Raw genomic sequence first — 8,581 nt, forward strand, 5'->3', positions numbered from 1 at the left:
TGCTTTGTCTTCAGCGATTGTGTGGGGAAGGTGAGCATCATGGAATGCCAGGTTAATAGAACAAAGTGTTCTTGCATTGAGTGAGTGCTTGAGTAGAGACCCAAGGTCCATCTGCTACCTTAATACTAAACCTATAAATATATGTACATAGATCCATTTCCCCATAGTCATATATAAGTATATTTACCTATGTACATGCCTGTATTTAGACCTCTATAAATGCCCTTTGCCTCCTCGTTCTTTCCTCTATTTCCTTTTACTCTCCTCTTGCCCCACTATCATGTTCAGCCTTCATTTGGGTTTCAGTAATTCCTCCTGGTTACATAGCCCTTGATCAAGCCCTACCAGGCCACGTACACCCTCCTCACCATCAATTTTGGATCACTTGTTGTTCCCTTGTCCTTGGATTTGTTAACACCTACTTCCTGTCCCCCTTTTCCCCCTCCCCCATGTCCCTCCAGAACCATGGGTCCCGTTGTTTTCTCCTCCAGATTGTTTATCCTGCCTATCTTATCTAGATAGACCTGCAGAGATAATAAGATGCACAAAAAATAAGACAGAGCAAAATAGAGCAACAAAGGAAAACAAAACAATAACAACAAAACAATCTAGATCTAATTGTTACAACTGTGCGTTCATTACTCTATCACCAGTATTTTTATAAACAGTTTTTAATATCTTTCCTTATTGTTTCTGAATGTCTCTTTTGCATATGGGAAGAGATGTTTTCATAAGTAGTGTGTGTGTATATGTGTCTGTGTGCGTGTGTGTGCATTCTGGAGCAGCTCACAAAGCTGGAAAAATGAAGATCATGCAGTTTTCTGAGTAGCTGTGTCGTCTTATGATTACTTTATATGTCACAAGAGAAAACCCAAACCAAACTCACTGCCATCAAGTCAATTCCAGCTCATAGCAACCCTTAGATAGGGTAGAGCTGCCCCCGTGGGTTTCTTAGAGTAACTCCTTATAGGAGGATAAAACCTCATCTTTCTCCCGCGGAACAACTGGTGGTTTCAATTACTCATACTAATAACATGGCAAACATTCATTTTTTATTACGTGGCTGGCACAATGTTTAGTACTTGTAAGCAGGATTTCATTCATTTCTCATACCAATCCTGTTATAAGTACTACCTCATCCTTATTTTATAAGCAAGAATACTGAAGTTGGTTATAGTTAAGTGATATCAAGTTGGTCTTAATCCATAGGAACCCTATCTTCAACAGCAGGAAACACTTCCTGGTCGTGCACCATCCATGAAGCTATTGGTGTGTTTGAGCCCATTGTTATAGCTACCCTACCAACCCGTCTTATTGAGGAGCTTTTTCTTTTCTGTTGTTGCTGACCTTCTACTCTACCAAGTATGATGCCCTTCTCTAGGGACTGGTCCCTCCTGACATGTTCATGGTACTCAAGAAGGGTCTCACCATCCTCATTTGGGGGAGTAACTCACTGGCTATCCTTCTTCCAGGATTCAGTCTTCTAGTTTCCTGTTGTATATTCAAAACTCTTTCCCAGAATCATAATCCAAACGCATCAATTCCTCTCTGGTCTTCTTTATTTATTGTCCAACTTTCCCATGCATGTGGGGCAATTGAAAATACCATGGCTTGGGTCAGTTCTCAAAGCGACATCTTTACTTTTTGGCACTTTAAAGCAGTTTGGAGAGGCTAAATAATGTATATAACATCCTATAACTAGTTGTAGCAGAACTAAGATTTCCATCTAGGCTGTCTGGTTTCAAAGCCAAAATACAGACAATACCCAGGTTGATCCATGCTGGAGTATGTCTTTAAGAATTTGCAGGTAAATTGTAATAAGTACATATAATTCTTATGCTATCAAGGCTTTCTACTCCTGTAAAGAATCACCATCTCAGTAACCGACAGGGGCAGTTCTGTCCTGTCATAGAGGGTCACTAAGGGGTGGAAATGATTTGATGGCATTGTCTGGGGTTTTGCAGGGAGAGGGGATGAAGGGGATGGTTGAGGGTTTTTTGTTTTATTTTTAGGGCCAGAAAAGGCTAAAAAAACTTCTCTGCGATTTAAAAGTTGTATGTACAGCAAGTGAAGATAATTGTGATGAATTTGTTGCAAGTAGACGTTGGTTCAATTGTTTCTAAGTGCGGGCAAATGGGTGGCATGGGGGTGGAGGTGGGGCTGCCCGTACACATCTATAATCATCAAGCCAATCCCAATGCTATTGAACCAATTTCAACTCATAGCAAGTAGGACAAGGTAGAGCTGCGCCCACAGAATTCCGAGGCTGTAAATCTGTGGGAGCAGACAGCTTCATCTTTCTCCTGAAGGACACACCTATAATTACAGAAAACGGATAAGACAGCTTCTAAATTTTATTTTAAGTAATCAAATTTATTAATCCCATATTTACAGTTTATATTTTCTGGGTTATACTATGTAATATAATACCCTCTCCTGCTTCTTTTCAATGACAATATGCGGTCCTACTCAAAACTATCATGTTCTATGAGGTGGCAAGCTCCAATCATATTCTCCACTGTAGCACTCTGGGCTATAAAAGCCACAAAGCTGTGTTCCCTTCTGTTCTCGTATCTAATCGAATCTTAAAGGAAATGTCCTCTAGTTTTTAACCTACCTTGTACCTCCCTCACCTTAGGGGAGACTGACCCTAATGGTAGTTACCACACTGCACTCAAAGTATGTACTCCCCTTGGGCCTCCTTGTGGGTTCTCTTTTCCCACAAGGTTCCCTAGATGTCTTGTGAATAGCCCTGGTCCACTCTCACACCAGCCTGCCAGAAGGGGCCAAGTTTGTCTCCAGCTGCTGATAGGCCCAGGTTGGGTGTCCCGCTCCAACTGACATCAGCATGCCCAGAGGCAAGGGGAGCAAGTCAGTGACGATCTGCCACCACGATGGGAGCAAGTCAATGACGGATCTACCAACACGATGTGGAAGCTCTGTGTTTCCTCAGTCTCTCAAGAGCTTGCAAAAAGGCCTGTTAGTACCAGGGCGAATGTACTAAGGGTTTTATCATTTGAGATTAGGGAAAAATCAGGTTATGTTCTAAAGGGCTTAGATATAAGTTTATTAATTAGAAAAATATCACTGGCTTAAAATGGGCAAAACTGGGGAACCACTGTCCTTTATTTTAAAAATCTACTTCCGACAAATTGCTTGTCTCTGTCTCAATATGCACCATTTCCTCTCAGAATGTAGGGAAAGCTAAACAAGAGGATCAACATGAGAAATACGTGAGGAATGCAATGTAGAAAGGTTTCTCCAGTGGGTATTGGCCTTAGCAATAGTATCCTTTTCATGCACCAGTGAGTATCCCTCATGGCCACTAGCTGAGAGGTTAATGGTGAGGGTCCAGTTGATTGGGAGAGATAAAAATGGATGGTTTTCAACCTTGGTTATATATTAGAAACTTTAGTTTCCTTCCTTTCAGTTAATTGGTATTTTCAGAATATTTTTCAAGTAATATATATGTTGTTTTTGTAGTAAGGACATAGATCTTATCCTTGTATGGGATCAATGAGGATATCAGTGTTAATGAGAGAAAGATAATTAGTCACATTCTTAATTGGTATAGGGATTAAAGCTTTTGGCTGCTAACCCAAAAGTCATTGGTTCAAACCCATTATCTGCTCTGTGGGAGGATGATATGGTCGGCAGCTTCCATAAAGATGAAACATACCACTTTCTTCTAGTTCTGTAATGTCCCTCTCCCCACCCCCCACCACCACCACTATCATGATCCCAATTCTGCCTTACAAATCCTCCTAGACCAGAGGATGTACATTGGTACAGATAGGAACTGGAAACAGGGAATCCAGGACAGATAGCCCTTCAGGACCAATAATAAGAATTAGCGATACCAGGAGGGGAAGGGAAATATGGGGGAGAAAAGGGGAACCAATCACAAGGATCTGCATAAAACCCCCTTCCTGGGAGATGGACAACAGAAAAGTGGGTGAAGGGAGACATCAGACAATATAAGACATGAAAAAATAATAATGTATAAATTATCAAGGGTTCATGAGGGAGGGAAGGTGGGGGAGGGAGGGGGAAATGAGGAGCTGATACCAAGGGCTCAAGTAGAAAGAAAATGTTTTGAGAATGATGATGGCAACAAATGTACACATGTGCTTGACACAATGGATTGATGTATGGATTGTGATAAGAGTTGTATGAGCCCCTGATGAAATGATTTTTTTTAAAAAGAAAAGATTACAGCCTTGGAAACCCCCTAGGCAGTTCTTCTCTCTCCTGTGGGGTTTCTGTGCATCAACACCAGTTTGATGACACCAGGTTTAATTTCCATTTGGGCGTTCTAAGAGTCTTATTGCCTTGTATTTGCAATCTTAACAGCACGGGATTTCGAGAATAATCCATGTGGGCCTTGAATAATAATTCAGGAAGGTCCGCAGTGTAACACCTTATGTCATCATCAAAATAAGAGATATTTCATTATAATTTATAGCAATATGGTGAGCTTAAAACTCATTGCAAATTGTGTTGTCGTTTCTTTAGGTCCTTAATGTCTTCTGATGTGAAAAGCAAATGTGTTGATTAAGTAATAAAGCAGTCTTTTAGAGGATTTTCAGAGAGCAATAGAAGTCTTCTTAAATTGCATCAAATGGCCTTTCAATACCTTTCTCTCTCTTTTTATACAGTGTTGAATTAACTAGTGTTATATAACTAGAGGTTATACAGACATCATAGTTGTTAAGGGTTTGGTGGATTTAGACTGTACAAGGTAAAATGTGTAGTCTGACACAGCTGCCAAGGTATAATCAGAGTAAGATGCTTATTGCCTAATCCGGAGCCAAAGAGAGGGTCTCTGCTTGGCTGATCCTGAATGGGAAGAACAAGGCAAAGCCCCTAACTGTCAAGTTTTCTTCAATTCATTTTAATTATATGCATCCCAAATGCAAGCCTTCCTTCACTACTCAATTCATGTATGTTATCTCCTCATCTGGAGACCAAGACTGCATTGGAGATGTTCTTGGAACAAGTGGAGAGGCACTAAGGACTGCATTTTAACCCCATTTCAGCCCTCTCCTTGCATTGTTCTCGTGCTTGTCTTTTCATTTTGCTCTACCTTTCGATGTCGTCTTTCTTGTGGTATTGACAAGTTCTTGCAAGCCTATTAATGCCTTTCTGTAAGAATGTGGACAGGGATTAAATCAATATGGTCCCTCCTTAAGAGTTTTCTATTCGCCATGCAGGTACTCATCTGCCCCTGGTCAGGCATTCTGGAGAACTCTGTGCCTCTCTTTTAATGCACCTGTTTTTCACTTACTGCATTTCAGAAATCCCAGTTCCCTCTCCTGGTATGACGGGTTCACAAATTTCTTGGATTCAACTGTTCTTGATGACCCCCACCACCACCACCACCGCACACACCCAGTGTTTAGTGATATCTGTTTTATCAATGGCTCAATTAACCTTTTAAAAGAAGACAAGCCATTGAGGATTGCAGAAAGCAGTGATTTAGAATAATAGCCACGTCTTACTTGCCTGATTCAGTGTAGCAGATTGTGGCATGAAGTGGTTGCTATGACAATCCTTCCACATTTGCTTATATTTGGCTTTAAAGAGAAAATGGACTCTTACCAATCAGTACTTTTGACCTTCCCTTCAAACCATGGGAGTGGAGGTGACTTACTGGTTTGAGCACCAGGTTCACATTTGTGAGCATCTGAAGCTGACACCCTTTGGAGAACTTTTAAATAAAAAGAATAAAAATGATAACACAAAAGAGCTTTCAGGAATTTGTAGAATAATTTCCATTTTCTTTTCCTATTTTTATACAGACTTTTGAAGCACTTGTAAAAGATTAGGAACAAAAACTAGAAAAAAATCTTAATGAATTACACATTTTAAGAAGCTGATAATTGTCACAAATGCCACATTCCATAAAACACAATATTTATAGTAATTGTTTTACATACCTTTTAATAATACTTTTCCTACATATTTTAACCTATGTACTGCTAACCTGTTTATTTAGCAATAATTGTATTTTATGGAGAGAAATTTTTTATTTTCATTTTAGAGCATTTTTTTAATCCAAAAATTGTTTAATAATTTATCTTTCTTTCTGTCTCATAACCATTTCTTCACTTTTTGTAAATAATATTAGTCATGTCATGTAGGTGTTCAGAATGATCATATTTAGGAAAACATCTATCAAACTTATTTCATACTTTATTTCAGGACATTTTAAGTTTTATTGAATAATGACTAAATTTTTACATACATTTGAAATTGTCAATTCTTATTCATCAGTTTATAATGCATGTGTTCATTAAAAGTACATCAATATATTTAAAATATTTAAATAGCTTATGGTAAATCCACCTTTGTTATAGCGCAAGAGAAAATCAAAACAGAAACTACACTTTGAAGAGTTCATTTTTGTTTCAATCTTTTTCAATGTGTGCAATACCTAAAAAATGTATGAGATGGAAGTATGTCTATTGCGGGAGGGAAAGATTGCATAAGGTAGTACAGTCATGCATCACTTACCACCCACAACACATTCTAGGAAATAGGACATTGTATGATTTAGGTATAAGCACGCGTTCAAATCTGGTCCTGCTTTTTCTGTATGCATCTGGAATAAATGTTGTGCTTTTGCAGTGAGCAACAAGGTGCTGATAGGGATCCCATTTTGTGCTTGTCCTCAATCCACATCATTAGCAATTTGTCCATATCTGATATAGGTCCTGTGTTAGTCCAGGTAAACTAGAGAAACAAATTCATAAACACACATATATGTATAAGAAAGAGCTTTATGCATAAGAACACTTGAATATTGAGAAAACATCCCAGCTCAGTTCAGATCAAGTCCATAAGTCCAATATTAGTCCACATGTCTGATACCAATCTATAAAGTCCTCTTCACACTCAAGAAACACATGCGATGACGCCGAAGGCAGGAAGATCACAGGCCAGTGGGTGGGAAGTCTTGTGGATCCAGTGGCAGTGAAAGCATCTCAGTACTGGCAGGGGTCTCCACGTGGCTCCTCCAGCTCCAGAGCTCTAGTGTAATTCCATGTGTTTTGTCAGCTGCAATGTCTTCCAGGACGTGAAAAGAGAGAAGGCCATGCCCACACAGAGGCCTTATTGGCTACATCCTGATTGACAGGCTAGACTCCACCCCTACACCCTTAATTCTCAAATTGACGCCAGATTATGTAACTACCACAGGTCCTCACATTTTTGTTAGCCTAATAACTTCCCATGGAGCCCACCCTTTAACAGCTTAGAGAAAATTTTCCTCCTTTTTGAGGATTGTCATGATTGTTGAGTCTGACATGCTTATGTTTCAAGGAGTAGCATTCACTGATTTTTGAAAAAGTTTTATTGGCATATACTTCACATATCATTTAATTGAATCATTCAATCATACCAAGATGTGTGCAGCCATCACCACAATCAATTTCAGAACATTTCCTTCTCATATTCATTGTTGTTAGCTCCCCATTTCCCTCAAACCTCCCCCTCCATGCCCTTAGGCAATTATCAATCCAGTTCTAATATCCTGGATTTCATATACAGAAAATCATACAAAACACAAACAAGAAGCAAGTAAACAAAACCAACAACAATGACAACAAAACAGAAAAACCAATAAAAAAGAAAGCAGAAGATATTAACAACTTTTAAATGTCAAAAGGGTGATCAAATGATAAGGTATCAGACATTTTAACTTAACTACCTCTGCCATAGCCTGCTGTACAATGAATTGAATGCTCTCTGTCTGACAGCAAGGCTGTTCACATCCCTTGACTGTGGTTGGAAGGGATTTACCGGAGGCTTCATCCATATGGGGACCCTGAAAATGAATTTTGGTCTTCCACTGTCATTCATAGCCTTCTTCAAGCCAGATGTTCACAATGTTTTTTTAAAATCATTTCATTGGGGGCTTGTACAATTCTTATCACAATCCATACATCCATTGTGTCAAGCACATTTTTACATTTGTTGCCATCATCATTTTCCAAGTATTTTCTTTCTACTTGAGCCCTTGGTATCAGCTCCTCATTTTAACCCCTTCCCTCCCCTTTCCTCCCTCCCTTTTTTCCCTCCCTCCCTCAGGAACCCTTGATAATTTATAAATTATTATTATTTTTTCATGTCTGTCACTATCCAGTGTCTCCTTTTACCACCTTGTCTGTTGTCCATCCCCCTGGGAGGGGGTTATAGGTAGGTCATTGTGATTGGTTTCCCCTTTCTTCCCCCACCTTCCCCTTCCCCTCCTGGTATGGCTACTCTCAGTATTGGTCCCAAGGAGTTTGTCTGTCCTGTATTCCCTGTGTTCCAGCTCTTATCTGTAACTATGTACATGCTCTGGTCTAGCCAGATTTGTAAGATAGAATTAGGGTCATGATAGTGGTAGTGGTGGGGAGGTGGAGGAGGAAGCATTAAAGAACCAGAGGAAAGCTGTATGTTTCATCGGTGTTATACTGCACCCTGACTGGCATGTCTTCTCCCCATGACTCTTCTGAAAGGGGGTGTCCAGTTGCTTACATATTGGCTTTAGGCTTCCACTCCGCACTCCTCCTTCATTCACATTATGATTTTTTGC

Source organism: Echinops telfairi, unplaced genomic scaffold (assembly GCF_000313985.2).
Source record: "Echinops telfairi isolate 266 unplaced genomic scaffold, ASM31398v2 ScPeMD7_23;HRSCAF=83, whole genome shotgun sequence".
Lineage (NCBI taxonomy): Eukaryota > Metazoa > Chordata > Mammalia > Afrosoricida > Tenrecidae > Echinops > Echinops telfairi.